At 29.5% G+C, this 23848-nt stretch overlaps 1 non-coding gene across 1 annotated transcript; it reads left to right on the top strand.

Moving 5' to 3' along the window:
• Positions 1 to 454: 454 nt before the first annotated feature.
• Positions 455 to 526, top strand: Trnad-guc (transfer RNA aspartic acid (anticodon GUC)). Its single transcript has one exon. It is a non-coding gene; the product is annotated as a tRNA-Asp (tRNA).
• Positions 527 to 23848: the final 23322 nt, after the last annotated feature.

The raw sequence follows: 23848 nt of genomic DNA on the forward strand, positions 1-23848 counted from the left end.
CTTATTGGCTATTATCACTACATTTAGGTACCTATCATTATTCATTTTCTACATGTAATAATGTAAAGTGCCTTAAAACAATCAAACCCCCATGGACACTTTACAAATATAGTATATGTACTTACTACTTACATATAATTATAATAATTTATTGGGACCAAATCTTGTTTAGCGCCTAGTCAAATTTTTAATTTTTTTTTCGGAAATTTACGAGGAAATCTACGTATTACAACGAGTTAAGGGCGATGTTTCAAAAATTAACTACCGGAAATGATTAGTTTTCAAGTTAGAGCCTTACAAAGTTCATTATTTTTGGTGTTGTAGGTATTCGTAAAATAGAAAATTTATTACGCCGACATTTTACTCACACGGTATTTAATATCATTAATATATCGTTATAAAATATTATAAAAAATATAACGAAGAGATATTTAATTCAAAAGTTTAAACACAGTCCTCGGTAGTATAGTGGTAAGTATCCCCGCCTGTCACGCGGGAGACCGGGGTTCGATTCCCCGCCGGGGAGGAAACATTTTTGCACTTTTTATAAAATTTTATATTTTTTTTTACATAATAATATGAATATAATTTCAATTTTTACGTTTCTAGTAATTACTCTATGACAGTAACTGGGCATGCCTAAGTACCGGCTATCACAATCGTCATTCGCCTGTCTGTATATCTGTTGTTATTTTTTTTTGTGTTTGGGTAATAAAATTACAATTGTTTAATGCATAGCAATGTAACAATGTATAAATATATTTATTTTTTTATATTCATCAAATCACCTATTATGATTCTAAACATATAAACCGGCTATACCTGTCCAATTTTTTATCTGTTTATTGGAACTCTTGCATATTATTACGATATAATTATATTTGAATACTGATGAATTTAAGTTTTCCTTGTTACATAATACGTGTAATTTTATACGTATACGTGTCTCTTTTTAGTATTCAGTTTCAGTTATGAATTATGAGATGTATTTTTTCATCATACCTCTTCATAGTATCTACACTAGGTATATAAAAAGTAATTTGAGTTATAACGTCAATATTTTGCAATTATCATTGGTCAAATTTGATATCTCGAAAAAGAACAATTTAAATGACAAAATTAATATTAGCTATATTATATCAAATTACATGGATAAATATTAAATAAGTATTAATATTATGTTAATTATTATACTCAAAATGAGAATAATATTTGAATGTATTATGTAACTATAAAATTAAAAAATAAAGATGCACTTTGATAATTATATAAGACTTTTTTTAATTAGATATGGGACTACTAATCGTTAAAAATAATATAAGTAGGTAGATAGGCTAAGTTATTTTAATAGTTGAAGATTAACGCCACCAGTTAGTTGTCTAGACAGTCAAAAATGTGTTACAAAAATGCTAAATACCACTCTCTTATTATATTATTTCAAAGCAATTTACAAACATTATGTCGACAATTTATTGTGCTATGTCGAATGCTGATCTTCGTACAACCAGTATGGTGTTAATAGGGGGTCATTATCTCAGATGTTGCTATAAGTAGTCTATAGTAGATTCTTTTTTGAATCATAAAATATTAATATTTAATACTTCAGTGAATACGAGTAATGTACCTACATTATAATATTGGAGTATTGGAATGAACAATTCTTAAAAAATCACATATTATGTTTATTAATTGTTTTATTTCTTAATTTTTGTTTTATTTATTGAATTAAGTACCTAGAAAGTATTTTGTCGACAGTTTAAAATCAAAGGTGGACTTATTATTATTTTACCGTATAACCGTATCGTATCTTATTTTATTAGTCAGCCAATAAAAAAGTCCAGAAAATGTTTTATACCAAGTTAAGTGCCTGATTTCGAATCATTATAAAGCCTAGATAACAAAAAAATTATTATTCCTCATTATATTGGACATGACCGATTTGTACGGTGAGTTGCTTATGGTATGCCTCTTATAACTCGATAAAGGTATAGTATATAGGTAGGATTATTGTTATTTACCTTTTTTTCTAACCTAATTGCGTCCCGGAAATATCGATGTAATCGATATCAAAATGGTAATACAAGTTACTGTTTAAATCTAATACCTGTAAAATATACCTTTTTTAGGACGCAAGTAACATGCAGCCATAAAAACATATTAATCCGGATATTAGGCTTATTATAACACTATAATACTGAATAGAGAATTAAAAAAAATTAATTTAATTTGAAAATTAATTAATAATGTATGGAATAGAGTTATATTAACATTTGGTGAATATTTTAAATATCTACGGTTCTCAGTTTTTGAGTTAGAAGGAAAAATTTAATCAATTTTGGCAAAATTATAAAATTACTGATAGTAGTAAATGGGGCAAGTGTTTAGTATTTGACGATTTTAAGTAGGTACAGTAAATTTAGAGTGCACAATAGTGGAAATGTGGTTAGGCATTATTGTATTGAAAAACAAAAACAAGCTAGTTACAAATAATAATAATTGTTTTTAAAAAACGTCGGGTATCTAACTGCGCCCCGTTTGTTTATCCTCATCACCATATTATAAGTGTGATACGGATGACGGATACCTTATTGAACACTATAATTGTCAATAAGTTAATAATTGTCTATAGGTACCCGTATTGCTGTTTTTACCATTATTTGGTTATGAAGCATATTATAATAAAATGTTGGTAACTGTAACCACTCGGCTGTATAGTAGGTATCGAGTTTCGGAGTGTACCTCGTAATTGAGGAGTAAATCACTATACTGTGTTAAATTTGAATTTAAAATCATTACATTTAAAAATTCGATTCTGATTAAAGACGGTCTGTCAGCCTATATTATTATATACTAAGTATATTTTACAATAAATTTATATTGTAATTAAAGTAATTTATTTTACTGGGTACCTATTATACTAATAATATGGTAATTTAATTTAATTTTTGCCGAAAATATTGCATTTAAAAATGATATTGCGTGTATCTACGAATATTATAATAATGTCTATGTTAAAAATTACCGTTAAGTTTCAAATACCGAATAATATTTTTAAATTACAATCAAGAAACTAAAATCGTTATTCTTTACATGCAATAAATCACAGTAAATTACACGTGGGATAATTTTGTCTTCATCAATACCAATCATTATATTAGTAAAAATGTTTTTCATCTTACGATTAGACGCGAACCGTGGTTTAAGCCACCCCCGATACTCATATAATATTATATACTATTATTATTATGTTGCATACAAGCGCAGGATAAAATCTCACCCCGGGGAAGATAAAAATTACTTATAATTTATTTATAACGATATTGATATTAAATTACCTACACGCAGTCAAAAATTCCCAGGGAGGACATTATCCCCCTTGCCATGCCCGCTTGGTTGTATACTTGTATACATAAAATGATAGTATATTTTATAGGTAAGTTATATAAAATATAATATTATTTTTATCGTTCTGCTCTCTGTAAATTCAATAAAACTGTCCGACTCGGCCATTAGAGTAGACTGGTCGTAGTAGGTGGTGTATTTTAACAGTATGGCGTCACTTTCACCGGAAACACCACACTACATGTGGCACAGGCCGATTGGTCATTGTTGGGACTTTGTACTTTGTCACGTACATATTATATTATTATATTATGTCGTCATGTCGTACCTTGTATCTTGCGTTTGTATCTTGTAGCAGTTTTATTTGTGACCGTCACGATCACGAAGAATGTTTTTGGCCGTCAAGCCTTGTGTATACACACACACACATATAATATATATAATATATATATAACAAAACGGACACGGGTATTATTTCGGCGGCGGTGAGTGTTCCACAGCAGCTGCAGTCCATCGCCACCAAACTCCCCCCCCCCCCCCTGTGACCACATCTACCCTAGGTACCACATTCCATCGCAGCAGCTGCACTACACATGCATACCAATACACCATACCCGATCGACAGATTTCGTTACGAATCCTCCAGAATATTACTATTTATTATATTATATTATCATTATAACAACACGTTATACACATAATATATAACTACGGTTAGATTAATGATTGTATGATAATTGATAAATAATAATTCAATAAGCACTCAAACGCGAAAACGCTATAATGTTTGTATGATAAATTATTATAAGCATTTATCACCTGTTGGGAGAAGTATTTGAATTCACGTTTCACGTGTGTGAAATTATTTACCCGAGACCCAGGGTTATTTAGAAAACATGATTTGGTGTAATACTGTAAACGTGCTCACGTGCTCTATTATAATAGCCATCCCCAGAAGTTACGACGCTGCTAGGAAAGGACCTATTTAAGTCAATGAGTGTATAATATTATATAAGTAACGATCTGTCTACTACTAAGCATATGACTTACATAAATCTTTAACACGATTTAAAAAATCAAAAACAAATAATAAAATCACGAATCACAAAATATATGAAATAACAATTTCATTCAAATTCATTAAATATATAAACGTCGTCCACGTTCACATTCTATTTGAAATAAAACGAGTAACATTCATGTATTGTTCAGTAAATATGAACGTGCACGAGCGTTTATGAACGACTTTCTTTCCAAACACTAGTTTATACTACCTAATACCTATATATAGTAATAATTGACTAAAAAACAGAAACATAAAAATGTAAATCTGGTTTAAAACTAATACATTTACTAATATACAACATATTACTATTTTAGGCAATCGTAAGCCATATCCATTATTCGTTAATACAACACAGCGATAATAATTTAACTATACAACTAATGAAACTAAATAATACAACTTCATATTTAAAATAATTTAATTAATTTTTAACTTAAGAAAAATCTCATACTTTAAACTACAAAATAACACTTTAAAATAAAATCATGAAGTAATAAAAATTATACTTTATTGACATACAAATATCAGCAAACATAGGTACCTTCTTACTTATAGTATTTTTTAAGTTATAAACGTAGGTAGGTATTCAAATAACAAGTAAGTAGTATAGAGTAATGCTTAAGGTATTGACTTATGGGCATTATTATTGAGAATTAACAACACCAAAATTCTATAGTCAACATCATTTGATTTTAAAAGAGGATTCGGAATAATTTCAAGTGTATATAATATTTGTATAATATTTGACAAAATCGGATTTTGAAATATTTGAAATATATTATAATATGTAGGTACGTACTTCATAACCTTAATTTTAAGCTTACCATACAACAATTTAATTATACTGAGTAATGACAAATTTCACTATACATATGAGTACCGTGATATTTTTAAGAAAATATACAATTACGTATCTATCTTTTGAATTATTTATATTTAAATATATAAATTTGAAATTTGAAATACATAAAAATAATCAAACATTAAAAACTGAATTAACTATAAAATATAGTAAACCTAATCATAACTAATAACTATATTTATATAGTAATAATAAGTAAATCATTTTAGTTATTTTACCAATTAAATAGTTATATTTACTATAATTTGATTAACTATAATATTATAGTAATTTTTTTTCCGTGCATACTGATTGTGTTCACAAATGCATTATAGATTATCTGTACTTACCATAAGCTTTTCAACGTTTTATCACTTTGAAAAATAAAAAATGTGTTTCTAGTTTTCATTGATGTTTCTTAGGGAAATCAATAACTGTGTCGATAGTGGACATTAAACCATATTGTTTAATGCTTTATAACCATAAAAACTATTTACGTCGTAAAAATATAGAAATTAATTGCATAAAGAAGCATTATATGGGTGACAGCTCCAATATTCTATTTATATACAATAACTTGCAAAACAACTTAAGTATCCATAACAATATATAATAACTATAAATTACAATATCCAATGCCACAACAATAATTGTATAAGACTTATACAATTTATGCTACTTGCGTTTTTATTTTTTTTACAACTTTGCGAAAAGTGCTGTATATATATATATATAAATAGGTCCACTCACGTTTTCTATGACTATAGACGTGTATCGAACGAGCATCAGTACATATTATAATAGGTAATATTTTTGTCGTCGGATATCATAATACCTATAGTACTATCTATATATATCAGTCCTGCAGCATCATTATCAAAACAACGGTCGTTAACCAGTTTGGCGAAGCTGAGGCGCACACCAATGCAGTGATAAAAAAAATCGACCTTATAGCATGCCCACTGCAATAACCTAGCCACCACTGCAACCACACTGCTGGTTTGGTGTGCGCCTAAAATGCAGCTATGATACTATATCATGATATCCGACCACAAAAATATTACCTATTATAATATGTACTGATGCTCGTTCGATACACGTCTATAGTCATAGAAAACGTGAGTGTACCTATTTATATATATACAGCACTTTTCGCTCATGATTCTATCTGAAATTAACAGTTTAATAATTTCTAAAGAAAATGTAATTCACATACATATCATATTTTTTTTTTATTTTTTTTTATTTTTGTGTCTGTCATCACCTTTTAGGACAGTAAAAGTGCTTGGATTTTCTTCAATAGTAACTTTTCTGATAGGAAAGTGGATCTAGTTGGTACTTTGGGGGGTCAAAAGTAAAAATTTCCAAGTAGTTTTCACAAGCGACGTGAAAAACAAAAGAAAAATTAAGGAAAAACGGGAATCTTTACGCGAAATCTGTTTTTGAGAAAATCAATTTTGGTTTTTGGTGTAACTCTAAAACAAATGACCGTAGGGACATGAAATTTTAACTGAATGTTTATATAAGCATTTTCTATACACCATAAAATTTTAAAAATATTTTGACTCTTTTTGAGCTGTTTACGGATATTGTCAGTTTTCAATTTTTTTAGTTTTTTTTTTCTGTAAATATCAATAAAATTTTATCTGTTGAGTAAAAAAGCTTGAAAATTTAATAGAAGGCTCCTAGGTTATTGTTTCAAAGGCAGATGAAAAAAATTAAAAATCCTTAGTCACAGTTTTTATTTATAATCATTTAAAGTTCAAATTTTGACAAAATACGGAAAAATCACGAAAATTAGCAAATTATTTTGAGTTGAGAATTCATAAAAATTTTTCTTTTTAAATCTAAGATTTTAAATTGTTATATAAGATTACTCATAAGTTTGTCTACCTTTATCAAAAAAAAAAATGTCTACAAGAAACTTAAATTAAATTTTTATGAGCGTCTGAAATTTATATTTTTACAACATATGATATTCACTTGATTTCTCATGTAACAATTTTCTTATTTTATTGTAATTGAAAAATGAATGACTGTAGATACTTGAAAATTTCACTGAATGTTTATATTAGCATTTTCTATACACCATAACATTTTCCAATTATTTTGACTCTTTTTGAGCTGTTTACGGACAATGTTTTTGAAAATATGTTTTTATATAGTTTCAAGTTGTTAAAAAAACTATGTTTTTATTAAAAATTATATTTTTAAATATTTTTTATCTATATAATTGTTTAAGTTTTTTACTTTTTTGAAAGACAGCATAGAGTTTTAAATTCATATTCCTAAGCAGAATATTTTTCTTAGTATTTTGATACAAAAAAATTGAATTTAGGACGAGTAGTCTATGAGGTATAAGCATTTAAAGTTTAAATGGGCGGAGTGGAGTGGTATTGGGTAACCCCGCAAATGTGTGTCCACTACTCCGCTTGTCTAAACCTAAACTCATAAACTACTCATCCTAAATTCGATATTTATGTATTAAAATACTTAGAAAAATATTCTGCTTTGGAAAATGAAATTAAAACTATGCTGTCATTCAAAAAAGTAAAAAACTTATAAAATTATAAGGATAAAAATATTTAATAAAAAAAAAAAAACTTGAAACTATGTAAAAAAATATTTTCAAAACCATTAATACTTTTTGAGATAATGAGTTTTTTACACTTAATAAATCACCCTGTATATATTATGATGTAGTATACAACGTGTAAACTATTTTTTTTCATCCGTATAAGCAAATATTTTTCGTATACTTTCGAAAAAACTTTTTGAACTCAAAACCTCGCAGTTTTTTTGCAACAAAGTAAAAAAACACGAGCAAAAGAGTTTTACGACTGTTTTACAATCTTTGAGGCAGCAGCAACACACAATGTATAACAATATAATATATTACGGTCTGACGGTTATAACACTATTATAACTGTGATGGCAGCAACAGCTGCTAACTTTTACTCAAAAACACGACCAAGACATTATGTATTATTATATATCGTTACACGTGCAGCACATTCCTACGCTAAGACTATATACATACATAATAATATTATACATAATTTATTTACCTACTAAATATATAGAGAATATACGCGCAGGCACATAATATGACATATTATATGTTTTGCGAGTGTGTAGACATAAATATAATAGCTATATCTTAGAAACTAGACTTATCAGTCGTGACAGTGATAAGCTTTTTTTTTATTTTTATTTTAAACACTGTGGCACATATTTTACGCGTTGAGCTGAAGTTATTATGCAGGTGATACAACTTAAATACGATAAATACGTGCTTTATGGTGATTTAACAATGGTCATGAAGTAGCCCCCCTCACTTTGGCCGATTCACTTCAAACCACCGCCAATATTTAGCAAATTAACTGCAAATAATTACAAACTGGCTTTTAGAATTTGCAAATCAAGTGCAAAGTCACAAATAAAAAAAAAAGATTTAGGTGAGCTAACTTCATGCAGCCCCCCCCCCCCCCCCTCACCACTTTGTCCGATCCGTTCTAAACCCAGGTCAATATTTTGAAAATCAATTTCAAATTGGTTTTTAGAATTTGCAAATCAAAATATTGTAATTTTGGCCAATTTTTTTACAAATTTGATCAGCCCCTTCACTCCCGATCCGATCCAAACCAACGTCAATATTTAGCGAATTGATTAAAACTAAAATAATATAATAGAAATGTTGAATAACTTGGATTAAAAATATCAAATATACACTTATTATTGAATATAGTTTTTTTATTTCAAATATAGATTTTATTTATTCTATTCAACTAGGCTTTTATATTCCATTAAGATTCTTTTATTCTACACGGATTTTTTTATAAATTGAATTTTAATAATAAAAATTCAAGAAAAAGATTTTTTTAAAAAAAAACATTTTTATTTGATAAAACGATTTATTTTCCATAGAAAAAATCTATATTCAATAAAAAATCTTTTTCTTGATTTTTTGTTTGTTAAAATTCGATATGGAAAACCAATTTTGCGTAAAAATTCCCACTTTCCTTAAATTTTATGTCTTTTTTGTAGCCAGGTGTTGTAATTATTAGTTTTACCGTAAATGTAAAACATAATATTAATAAACAAAATATATATTTATAATATTTAAAACCATAATATTATTATTAAAGTCAATTTTAGTGGTCAGTATTAAAATAAATAACTCTCCGTCAACTATATTACCTGTACGACACTCAACACTAAATAATAAATAAGTAAGATTGAAAATATTCAATGAGTCTCATGGGTAAGCATTATAACTATACATATTATATAGCCGACGCACTCACCGTGTGTGTGTTTATGGGCCGTGTTTTTTCCTTCTTCGTAAAGATTGAAGATACGGTAGGGTCGCCTGTCTGTGTGTTATTATTATAACGAATGCTTGCGCCGGAGTAGGTGCTGGGGACAGCAAGCCGGATCGGCAAAGAGCATTACATACAATTATATTTGAAAATTACCGAATGGCAAAAGGTGAAGAGGAGACGTTACGCCCCTCAGTCAAGGATCGACTATAAATTGTGTGCGCCTATATAGAATGGAAACAATATCGCCGGGCTATATTTTGTGACAGTTTAGAAAACGATTGTTATCGAGTATCTAATGTGTATCAATGCTCGATCGGCGCCACCCAGTCGCCTCGCATTAACGACAACTGCGTGTTCAGGTAGATAGACAGACAATATAGGTATATAGGGTAGTGAGTGTTTGTAATGGTATGTTTTGTTCGTCGAATACCGGGGTAAAAATATTTTTACCACTGAACACGATTTTATGTATAATACCTGCATGTAAATAAATAACCAAGCCCCTTGCACTACAAGTACCTGTACCATTTCATGCATCGGTCGTCTCTGATGGAAGTGTAACTGTGTACCTACAGTTGAAATGTCCGGCCGTCCTCAGGACGACCATGGATATGTTAAATCTAGTGAACATTACCACATTCATGAAAACGACGCGGTGTACATTTTCAATTTAAAAATGAGTTTAAGGACACTCCATTCATCGTACATGTTAATTTGCTTAGATATACTCAAAGTTAGAGGAATTAGCCCATAATTATTATAACTTCTTATATCACCAGTCTTATAAAGAGGAATAACTATTGATTTTTAAAGGCAGAAGGAAATTCACCCGTTACAAAGCATTTATTGAAAACAATAGACAATGGTAGTGATAAATAAGTTGCTGTTTATTTTTCATTATAATATTATTCAACATACTAATCGCAGTAGATGCTCGTGTTAAGGTGCGTTATTTAGAGCAGCTAGTGGCCATAGAAATAAAATAAAAATACGGGGTACCTACTCAAAGTAAAAACAGAATAATTAATTGTTTTTACATACGTAGGTAGTAGGTACTATAGTCAATATTAGTAGCCAGTAAGTACCTGTTACACAAAATAAATTTAATTTTGATACGTGATTAATTAAGATTATGCATACCTATATTTATAAGTAAAATACCTGGCTAAATATAATATAATAAACAAATTAAATACAGCTATGTACAATGCAGCTGATGATGTCAATAAATGTATTTTTAATTTAATAAAACTGTATTAGGAATTTATCGAAAAAACCTAGAAAAACCTATAGAAAAAAAAACTAAACAAAAAATGTCCATATACAGCTCAACCCAAGTCAAAATATTTTGAAAATTGTTTGGTTTATAGAAATATAAACGCTAATATAAATAACCAGTGAAAATTTCAAGTACCTACGGTCATTTGTCTTAGAGTTACGCCAAAACCAAAATCGATTTTGTCTAAAACCAATTTTCCCGTTTTTCCTTAATTTTTATGTTGTTTTTCCATGCGCTTTTGAAACTATTGGGAAATGTTGACCTCCCGAATGCACCAACTAGATTCACTTTCCTATCAAACAAGATACTGTAAAGAAAATTGAAGCAGTTTTACTGGCCCAAACTGTGATGAGAGACACAAAAATTTAAAAAAACACATATTATTGTAAAGTCAATACGTTCATCATTTCGCTAAAAATCTAAAATGTAAAAACATTTCATTCAGGTACGATAATATTAGAACTAATATTGAATTAATTTTTTTTCTTACTGTTTCCAAAATATTCCTAAATATACCAAATAAGATAAATATTCTCAAAATATGCAAAATTAACTGTTTTTTTGTTTGGCGCCCCTGTTACGCCACTGTATATGTATTGTACAACCTATTATAAAATTTCGAATTCGTTTTGGGTTGGGTTGATAAGTGACTTCTTCTGATAAATAATACTATATAGTTATATTCTGTATGATTATGTATGTCACAAATATAATATATGTATACAAGTCATGTATAATAACTAGATGTTAACCTTTATTATTTTGATATAAAAATTACGGTTTGAGTTTGACCACGATCGATAATGTTTTTAATTATTATAATGAAAGTGCATTGTAAAAAATCATCATTGTCCGACTCTCAACTTGTTCGAAACTCGGCGCCGTTACGCGCAGACCCAGCCTACCCAGCCGTACCGGGTGCGCGCGCCGTTGGCGTACAAATGCCGATAAGAACTGCCGCCGTTGAACGTCAGCTGCGCGCTCGCACAACCGGTCTGATACAACAGTGCTTCGCGGAGCGAGCGGATGGCATCTTGCTTGTTGCGGGCCACTTGCCGTTGGTCAAGGCCTTTGTCCTCGTATCCGCTCGCCTGTCTTTTGTAGAGTTCTGTGCGTTAGACTGCTAGTCGAGTGTGATATTTTATGTCCGTGCGGTGTATGGTCTTATAGTCGGATTTTAACTTGGTGTGTGTGCCGTTGTCCACTGCCGTGCGTTTGGGCTCGTGATTATAGCGCGCCGCCGTTTCCGCTGCCGGCCTTTGATAGATCGGTCTACTGGCCAAGGCCGCCGTACTTGTATACAGCCACCGTCGACGTGAATAGACCAACTGTCGGTCAAGGTCACCGCATACGGACAACTTCACAGGCACTGCAGCCGCCACCCACCTCCGCGCAACCACCGTCGTCGTCGTTAGGTATCGTTCGTTTTTATTATTATTTATTATTGTACTAGCATTATTACCATTGTTACGCTCTAGTGTGAGCTAATCAATTATTATTATTGGGGAGACGTCTCCGCCAGCTCATTTGTTGTTATATTCTCAAAGTTTTGATATTATATTATAGTGCTGCATGCACCTGTTCTAAAAACTACATACAGATATCCAGTGTTCAGTGATATTCACTTCTATATAATGTATTAGTTCTAACGGTGTTACGTCAATCCCTACATTCTCGTCATCCAAATCACTCGGCTGACCGTTGGTTCCGTAGGAGCCCGACGGTGCCAAAACACAATTAATCCTGACTATAGTAATATTTAATAGTTCTAACACGCAACAAAATAAAGTACAACAATAATTATACCACAGTATTGAATAATGATAGTTGTTGGTAAAACGCATCGCCTGTAAGTCTAAAAATATACAACTATTATAAAGTCTTAACCACCATAAATAAATCATAATACTATAAAAATTATGAAATTAATCTACTAACAAAACTGTCAATGGTGAAGAGTGTGGAGGGGAGGCGATAGCTAGGTCGCACTAATTAATTCACCTCTGAAGGTTATTATGTAGTATAGTATACAAATAATTAGGTAAAAGGAAAAATACTGTGTGATGCTGAATCAAACTTCTAATAAGTATAAATATAAATTGGAACTAAATTATTAACCTGACAAAATTAATAAATAATCTTGTATGTACCAATAACTACTTTTTGGACTTAAAAGATAGAGATATTTATTATCTATAGGTGGTGGGTATGTCCACTGTGTACATATCGTACATAGGTAACTGAACAGTTGTAATTTTTGTCAGTATAATTAATACTCACTTTAATATATTATTTCGATTTTTTTATATACCTAAGTAATGATACTAAGTACATAATTATAATCATTGACTTATTGTTTTAATGAATTATTTTAAATATTGTTATAAATATAATTTAATATACCTGACTTATTTTTCTCGGACTTTTTAGACTTAGAACTTATCTACGGCGGACTTTTTATTCCTCAAACTTTTTTACCCAGACTATTTTTCTTAGGACTTTTTTACCACGATTCCCATTGACCATACTACGTCGAATACGCCGGCTCTCGTCCGATCACGGAAGTTAAGCTCTCGATCACCACGTGAACAACGCTTCTGAACGGGCCATACTACCACCGTCGGTGGTATATTGTCGTTATTGTTATGAGCCCGAATAAACGTCTCTAGTGGACTTTTCACTTTAAATTGTGTTGTGTGGTTTCTGTGGGTGGCACCCTCTCCTGCAACAACACAAAGCTACCGGCTTACCGTGAGCAGAATTTACACCACTCCGTCGCCGGTTAGGTTAGGAAAATAGTTGTATGTACTGGTTATTAAACGAGTACAAAGTGCTTACCATACCAGTTTTGACTATGTGTGTATAGTTACGTGGTCCTATTAACCAACCTATCCAGATTTTACGAAAAATTAAACTACCTAGTACAATATAGTTTTAGTATGGCTGCTATCATTTGCGTGACTAGAGTTCATCCGCAGCGGCAGCATAGCTAATAACCGTCGCTACCTTAATAATGAACCGAAAAAAGCTCTAAACACCCAAGTCGATAGTCTTAAAGCCCCCCCCCCCCCCACCCCTCACCATTGAAATATTTATATAATTAAAAAAAAAGCCTGAATTATTTATTTACATTTAATAATCTGAGTAAGTAGTAATTATAACTACACCCACATAAAATATTATTTTTTTTTAAACAAAAGTTATAACTTTTCTAAATTAAAACTAGGTTGACCGGTGCCTTTCAAAAATTTCAGGGGCAGCTCAGGCACCCTAGTTTCCACCGTAAACACGCCTACGGCTGGTATTTATTGCATTAATTTTATCCTTATCCTGATAAACTATAGGATCAAATATGACGTGACTATACACAAATAAGAACAACGTTTTTATAAAATAAACGCTGGTTTGTATGTATAGGTATTCGGTATTCTCATTATACATACAATTTAAAATAAGATATAATATTTTATATTTTATACGTTATAGGCTATAGGTATATGTTGTAAAATAACGTAGAATAATAACATACCATTAGAATGGGGACTTCCCAAACGTATTTGAGTTAATAATGGACTAAAATAAAAACGGTTGTTGATTTTAATTTAAATAATAATTATCTTTTCACTAGTTGTACCTTTTTTTTTTTTTTTATTAAAAATACATAATTACAATCTATACAATCTATGGTACAATAAATAATTTTGATTAAAGATAATATAACTAGCGAGACTATAACAGATATTGGGAGGGCACTCGAGTGGAAGGAGACGTAGTGAGACTTGGTTAGTTGAGAGAGCGTTGGAATATTTAGGTATTTGTGGAAATTGTTATTTGTGATGTACCATGGAGTAGAGACAATTAGCTGCAGACAAATTGACTGGAATGCCTGAATTGTTCTCGTGTTGGAAGGTTAGTTGTACCTACCTATAATAATATGTTTTAATCATTCAGAACTAAATTTTACAATTTTCAATGTGGTTACCTAATTATATGTCATTGTACGGCACCTATAATATTATAAACTAATATATACCTCATTAGAAATAATAATTACGGCAAATAATAATTAAAACTTAAATGTACATGTTTTTTAATTACAACCAGCTGTGCATATACTTAAGACGCTACCCGTGAATTTGTTGTCTTCGTCTTACACACTTACGACATTGCAAATTTCCATTCACTAGTATCAATATTGTGCTGTTGATTTTGATATTAGAGTGAATTGACCTATTGTCAAACTTTTAGGTAAGAACATTATCTGTGTTTAAGCGTTGTCGATTTTTCAATGTTTTAATTTTCAAGCGAAATATAGGTATCTGATTTATTTTAAAATGCTCATAATTAAAATATTGCAAAATCGCCAACGCTTAAACACAGACAATGTTCTAATCTAAAAGTTTGATAATAACCTTAACACCACCTAAAACTACATTTCTTATTTTTTACTTTATAATATTTCTTCTTATCTTAGTTTTATTGCCACAGTCAGAATTAGGATGCTGTTTTTTTCTTAGTTTTTAATTTCTCTTTTATGATTATTATTAAATTATAAGTATATCAAATTTAATATTATTATCTTTATTACCAATATTTTTTACATTTATATTATCATTTTTGATTACCTATATATATATATATATTACAAACTATGTAAATGCTGACTGGCGTTAATTAATTAATAAATAAATAATAATTCAATTCACTCTAATTTCAAAACCACCTGTAGGTTTTGTAAACACGTGTGTTTTAGTTTGGCAAAATTTTCAAGTGGGTACTCGTAGATATTTGCCATGCCCGGGTGGGGGATGCTGGCCTCTCTCTCCAGACACCGTGACTGCCGCGACGCCTTAGTCTACTCGGCCACTCCGTCCCGCCATATTATTATATTATTATAGTGCGAAATGAAGTATTTGTGGTACCTTCGAACGAACTAATATTGTTTCGTTCTCGGCCAAAACGATGAAAATTCTTAGAACTTCCGTATTTGTTGACGATTAAACTATTTATGAATTACTTAGTTTACCGTATTAAAATATAATTATCAATCGGGTTGTGTCAATGTCACATACACATATATACTGAGTGTACCGTGAGAATATACCCATTAGCCGTAGTGGGAGACTCGCCTCGGACAAAAACCGGGTTTTTGCCGTTCTACCTATTAATAAAAAAAATATTAAAAACCATGACTTAATTAAAATAAAATGTTGAAAGGTCAACATTTTCAGAAAATTAAACTTAATAAAATTGTTATCTTAAACTGTTTCAAAAATAAAAATACAAATTTTTTAACTTTTATACCAAAAAAAATGTAATTGAATTAAAAAAATAAATATAAGTAGTACTTTCTCTGTAAGTCTAATACAAAAAATAGATTTATGATAAATGTATTATCTCAGGAGATACCTTAATGCATAAATCCTCGTGGGACACCCTGTTTATATCATATTATATCACTTAGTCATAAGCAAAAATGCCGTAAGTTCCAAAAAAAATAATATTATTGTACAATAATTTAACTTGTGTAGATGAATATGTCTAAAATATTTCTCCAAGAGTATAATACAAGCAATAATTAAATAACTCAAAGGCCCTAAATCGTAAAAAAATTGTTGGTTACTAAGTAACAACGCCGCAAATACACTATACTAATCACTAACGCCGTAAGTATTGTTGGAGATACGGCATTTTATCTTCATGGTACAAATTATAATTGACACCATTTTACGTATCTCAAAGCAATTCGACTATCGGAATAATTTATTTATAATAAATTTATTCGATATTTCGTTATTTTTCTACGGTGCAGTTTAGTTTACATTGTATCGTTGCCGCGTTCAAATGTAATAGGCTTTAAATTTTTAATAAATAATTTTATCATATTAGAAATTCTTACTTATCTACGAGTTACGGCATTCTTGTTTTTGAAAAAAGTATAAAAAGGTTATACCAATACTAAGGTACAACGTGAAAAGTAAAATATCTTGTTAAAAAATAATTTAATAATATTTATTATTGTTTCTTTGCATCTATTCGGTAAAATTACATAGGAAAACACATATATCATATTTAAATACCTAATTAAAATGTACAAGGTTTTATGATTTTATGAAAATACAAAATACAAAAACGCGTTTTTCTCAAAATCATTCACCGGTGACCTATGGCGCTTTCGCTTATGACGGCAGTATTATACACTAGTCATATATTATTATACCTAATAACTAGATGATTAGCTTTATAATTATGATAACCATTTTGATAAAAAAAAAATCCAAAATATAGTAATGCTTGATAGTTCTTACACGAGACACAATAAAGTACAACATTAATTGTATTATGCCACATTATGTCAGTATGACGCATTGCCTGTAAGTCTATACAACTATTATAAAGTCTTAAATACCATAAGTTTATAATATATAATAAGTACATAAATGCAAACATTTTTTTTACCTATTTATGCCCTTTATGCATTCCTAAAACAATATATCATCTGGCTATATATTGTTTTATCTAGTTTAGAAAATGACTGGTATCAGCTAAGTGATATCAGTGCTCGGTTTCCGTGAACTTAAAAAAAAGACTTGATTTATATAGTGCTAGAAAAATACGTTGAAAAACAACAAATATTGTGTATATTTTAAAAATATCTACGAAAAAGAGAGGGATGTGAATACAGACGTGATTCTCTTTTATGAGTGCATATTCAAAATTTATCTTTATTATATGTGTTGGTTCAAAGTCTATAAAGATTGATATTAATTACAGGATAACAGCTGCGTACACTATTGAATTAATGCGTGGCTGCCGGTGGTAGGTGGGATTTAACAAAAGAGAGATTACAAGGCATTTATGTCACGTCCATACATAATATATTATAATAATATAATATACTGAAATATAATAAAGTTCCTGAAAAAGGTCCGTACAGGGACGGTATCTGCATCAGTCCGTAATATAATTCGACGTTAAGAATATATTTTGAATTTGAGACTCAATAAGTACCTATTAACTACAGAAAAAAAACTGTGCCATGGAAATTTAATAACGAGGATGAAACTACATTGAACGATCGATATATTTACTATTTGAATAGTATACTATAAAGCGTTCAACGTTATAATTTACCTATGTAATATTATTAATTATAGATCATGATTATACTTTATATCATATGTATAATATACAACGTTTGATATAAACTATATAGAGTTACTATTAAGTATATATTTTACTAATATTACAGGATGAACGGTTCAATAAATGTGCAGATTTTGTGTACTATATCGTTGGTGGTATAACTAGATAATTTGCGCACATTAAAAATTAAAAAAAAATTAATTTTTATTCAATCTACGAATAGGTTAATTAAAAATAAGTGTTATATTTTTAAAAATACATATAATATTTTTTAAATAAATAAATTTTTTTCTTAAAGTAGGTATTAATGGTTAATATATTTGTACTTGTTTAAACATACCTACTATAATTTATGTCTTGGTATTTTATTTTATTTAATCCTAGAATTATTATTCAAAACACTAATATTTTTTTTTGCTATTTCTGATCGTGTTATTTATTTCTTACTTTCAATTTTCGTCGATACTTTTTTTGAATTAATTTTCATTATTATGGTATAGTTAGTATAAATATTATTAATTATTATATATTATATATTATCACATGAGAAAAGAATATTTACATTACGATTCATTGTGATATTCACAAATTTACAATAAACTACTTGTATTTACAATGTTCCGTGTTCCATTATTATAATAAAATTATTATCCATTCCATCACGGTATTACGGGTTTTTAAGTCTTAGGGCCACTTTTTAAAATTTGTGGCACGTTACGGCATTGTATTGTATCACCAAATATAATATTTCATATTCGTTATGGTTGATAGGTGACCTCTACTGTTAAAAGGTGGTAAATAATACTATAATATTATTATGGTCTGTGTGATTGCGTAAGTCATATACATATATATATATAATATGTAAACACATCATATATAATAACTAGATGTTAACCTTTATTATTTTGATATAAAAATTACGGTTTTAGTGTAACCACGCTCAACAATGTTTTTAATTGTTATAATGTGCATTGTAAAGATCATCATTGTCCGACTCTCAACTAATCCTAACTGTAGTAATATTTGATAGTTCTTAGTTCTTACACGCGACACAATAAAGTAATACAATAATTATACCACATTATAATTATATTAATAGTTGAATGATAGTTGTCTGTAAAACGCATTGTTTGTAAGTCATACAACTATTATAAAGTCTTAAACACCATAAGTCTATATAAAAGTATATTATAAACACCAAAATTTTTTTCTACCTAGCTATGTCTTTTATGCATTCCTAAACCGTTCATCCGATTGCATGGACATTTTGTTCAGAAATAAAATAGACCTTGGGGAAAAGGATAGGCTAAATTTGATCGAAAAAACCGTATTTAAGAGGTCTAAACCGAAGAGGGATGTTGAGATTTACGATGGAAACTTTTGTTTATAAATATGGTTACTAGTGGTTTTAATAATAATAATAATAATAATAAATAATAATTATTATTATTAATACGGTAAGCCTGTGTATTTTAGTACAGAATGTATCGAGTTCGAACCATGGTTTCATTGAACAAAGTTTATGCATTATTTGATACTTTAGAGGTAAATTATAGAGGTTTGTGATCTACTGCAAGTAGATTGCTTTCCTGATAATAAACTTTTTACATAATTATAAGCGAATCTCAAGGACATTTCCAGTCGGGATAGCTTTACCTAAATTAAAATATAACATAATTTACCTACACTAATAAAGACATTGCTTCCACAGCTTGTTACACTCTAAAGTAGTTTAACAATCACAAAAACCTATCAATATCTAAACATTGCCGTGCCTGCTAAAAACCATAGAACTATAAAAAAAAATGAAACTAATCAATTCACAAAACTGTCAATGGTGAAAAGTGGGGGGTGATAGCCAGGTCGCACTAATTAATTCCCTTCTGAATGTTATTATGTCTATAGCGGTGTGTCCACCTGTGATGTATCAGGTTAAACGGAATCTAGGAATTCATTATCTATTTGGACGTTTCTCCGTAAACGGGACAATTTCCTCGGAAAAAAAACGATATGACGGTCAGACCTGGATCTATCGACGAAAACCGATAGGTGCCAAATTGTTTGTAAGGCATAAATGATAAATAAATAATATTATGTTGTTATAATGCTAAAGCAAAAAAACGACGGCATGATATTTATATTTAACAAGAATAATTATAAATAGACACAAATAAAGAGTTAAGAGAATGAAAAAAAGTATTCAATAGTAAAAAAAGTATTTAAAATACCAATCAAATACTTAAAAATAAAAAGTATTTAAAAAAGTATTCAATACGGAAAAAATAATTTTAATACTTTTACTCAAATACTTTTCAACACTAAACGTCGACGGTAAACGAAAATTATATTATTGATAACCATTTTATTGGTAAATATGTAGTACTAATAATAATTAGTAATAATATTTTTGTATCGTTAAATAAATTATAAAGTATAACAGCTGTTAAGCAAAAGCTTATTGCATAATATATATTTTGTAAATGACTTAACAAGCTTATTCTGGGACCGACGTACCGTAATCGTCGAAGAAATAAAGTAGTTGGAGAAAAAACATTTAAATAAGCCATTAATCGACGTAAACCGATATCGAATAGTCCATAAATTATAAAAATATAACATTATATTGTTATAACGTTGAAGGTTAAACACAACGAAGGGTTTTTTTATTTAACAAGGATTATAAATAGAAACAAATTAAGCACTAAAAGAATAAAAAAAAAAATTATTTGAATACTTTTACTCAAATACTTAACAACACTGCTCATAATGTCCTAAGAGTCCCAATTATCGTTGTCATCTGTCACTGGTAAGTGACTACAACGAGAACATGTACCTAGTTATATATGACGTATTATTCTACTTGTAATCAATGTGGAAATGTGTAATTTCTCCTGATAAAAATCATTATATTATTATTAATAATTTATGTATGCCTATGTAACATGCATATTGTATAATATAGTATATGCGTTACGGGTAAGGTCCAAAAACGGTTAATACCCGGATAATGTGAACTTTATCCATATGAATAATGTAATGTATACATTTCCCACCTTAAATATGTATTATCTAATCAATATTATACATTATCCGGTATGCTGTGGTTAAAGTATTCGTATAGCTATAATAATCGTAAACTGATAACGTCGGTACAACATGACCAACGAATCAAACACTTAAAATGGTTCAATTATACAGTCTTTCTAGTAGCAAAATCTAAATTATACTACTTAATCAAAAAAAATAATAACGTTTATCATTATTACTTTTAAACTATTAATTATATCATATTTGAACTATTTTACTATTTATTTCTTCCAATTCTTGTTCAGTAGTTAATTTTTCCACTGCTCCAGCTGGTAGTAAAGATGACAAACCAATTTTCTGTACTAAATATTTTTCCATGTGGTTCTTCAAAAACAATTATCTATAATCGTTATTTTATCGTATACATTTTATCAAAGTACTTTACCCTCTCAGTCGTAGATAATGTGTAAAATACCCGAGTAATGTACGAAATAAACGTCTTATAAATAGTATTTTTACTTTATCCAATAGGTACAGATAGTACACTACCCGTATTTTATACTTTACCCGTAACATATATATATTTATTTTATATTCGTACGTCTAAATACGATACGCTACACCACTATCAAACGTCGCTACCTATATAGATATTATTACCTATCTATATAATTTAAATGACAGTATTTTAAACCCATTCATTTATGGCCGGCTGTTTTTAATATAATAATCGAATATTATTAAATGTATAATCATCGTATTGACTGGAAAGATAAGTAAGAATAGTATTACATATTATTATATTGTGATAAACACAAAGACGTGCTGATAGAATGCAGTAGGTACATAGACAATTCCATCTCAACTTGAATAAAAATAATATTAGGAAATGTGAAATAAGCTAATATCTTAGCAAACATTTAAAATATACTCGTTACTGGAACAGTAAGTCGTTGGTACACCGTGTGGCGGAAGTAGTGACGGCGTTTTGTGGGGGGTGGTCCTTGACGTGTTGCGGAGAGGGATGCGGGGCGGCGGCCGTCCGTCGAGAATCCGGTGACCGGTCACATGTGCTCTCCGATTATTTCGTAAACGACAGTTAGTACTCGTCGCGTAGTTTCGTTCTCAGTTCACCTAATCGTTACACGTCGTCTCGTCGGACCGTCCGCAATAATTTGCAAACAGTGTTGTGTAAAATGGCGCAACGTTCTGTTATTGGCGTCCGTCATAATTGCCGGCCCAGATCGATCGCCGTTTAGTCATGGTCCCGCTGGGTTCAGTTGGATTTTACCGTCCGTTTTCCGTTCATTCGGCTTACTCAATATGCCCGGACAGGTTTTATTTATTTCATTGTCCTACTGTCGGTAATATCTTCAATGCTTATTTTTTTAATGGTAATATTCAGGGATTAACATCCATTATATACAATTTAATACTCCGATAAACTTCATTATGCATCCGAATATTATATAATAACATAATCACTAAAAAATATTGTAAATCATAAAAATATTGTTTGTTTAACTAAAATTGTACATAGATTAATATTTTTAGTTTTTTTAACCAATGTAATTATTAATTACTATAATATTTATAAAGAACTATAATACACCGTGGCGATCAAACCGGCTATACATTATATTTTTCAATTGGGGAGCCATTATTTAAGACACGTTCTTTGTCGATGATAACAATTTACATTTCAAAATAATTTGAATATTGTTTTTTAATTGTATACATTTGTAAATAGGCGATTGCTTATCTTAAAACTAATACTTATAATTCAGTTAAACATGATTAAATTAAACAAATTATAAAATTCAATTTTTAAACATAGTAAAGAATGTTTGCATTCTTCAAATGCAAAAAACAACTCTAACAATAAAATAAAAGTACAAAAATTAACTACAAATTTGGCTAAGCACAGTTTAGTTAAGATATAGGGAAACTACATTGATTGGGGAGGGGGGAAATGCCTATTAACCGTAAATACAATTAAACAAAACATGCAAACCGGCATGCTGGTGTTCGTTATCCATGTACCGCATGCATCAAAATCATCAAATGTGGTCCTTAAAAATTATCACTGTTGACCTCGGGTCTATACGATTATAAAATGTTACTAAAATATATAGTCATTGAGAAGTATAGAGTGTGACACTTACAAATCTCTCAATCAAAAAATTGAACAATAAACATTTATTTGAAATATTGTAATAGATTAAATTCAGGAATCGTTATTAGCTTATACACTGGAAGAATTATTTTAAAGTGCTATATTATTTTAACAACTTAATAATACAAAAATGAATAAATTACTTTTCAAATATAAATGCCACTTAATTACAATGAGTTTCGTGTAATTACAAATCATTACGTAGGTAATTAAATGTCCGCGTTAACATTTAAAATAAAAAATACAATAGTTATCATATTTTATATTATATAATAGTATGTTGGTGCATACATAATTTATGTACTATATAATATTTTGTATATTATGCTATAGTCATAAAACTAATTACCAGTACCCACTAATAAATATATTAAATTGATACATCATAATAATTATATACATTGTATTATTGTATTATTTTGTTTTTATATAGTTTGGGCATAGATGAAGGAAGCTTATTCTCAATAATTGACAATTGAAAGTCAACGTCTCCTTCATTAGATAATTGTTTCGATATGCTTTCAAAATCCAATCAGTGGCGTCTCGTGTTATGTGACACACAGGCACGATCCACCCTACCATATTGCATATCATTAATGTTTCGTAAAAATCAATTGCAATAGTATTGGGCATATTACATATG

The sequence above is a fragment of the Metopolophium dirhodum genome, chromosome 1, assembly GCF_019925205.1.
Source record: "Metopolophium dirhodum isolate CAU chromosome 1, ASM1992520v1, whole genome shotgun sequence".
NCBI classification, from domain to species: Eukaryota; Metazoa; Arthropoda; class Insecta; order Hemiptera; family Aphididae; genus Metopolophium; species Metopolophium dirhodum.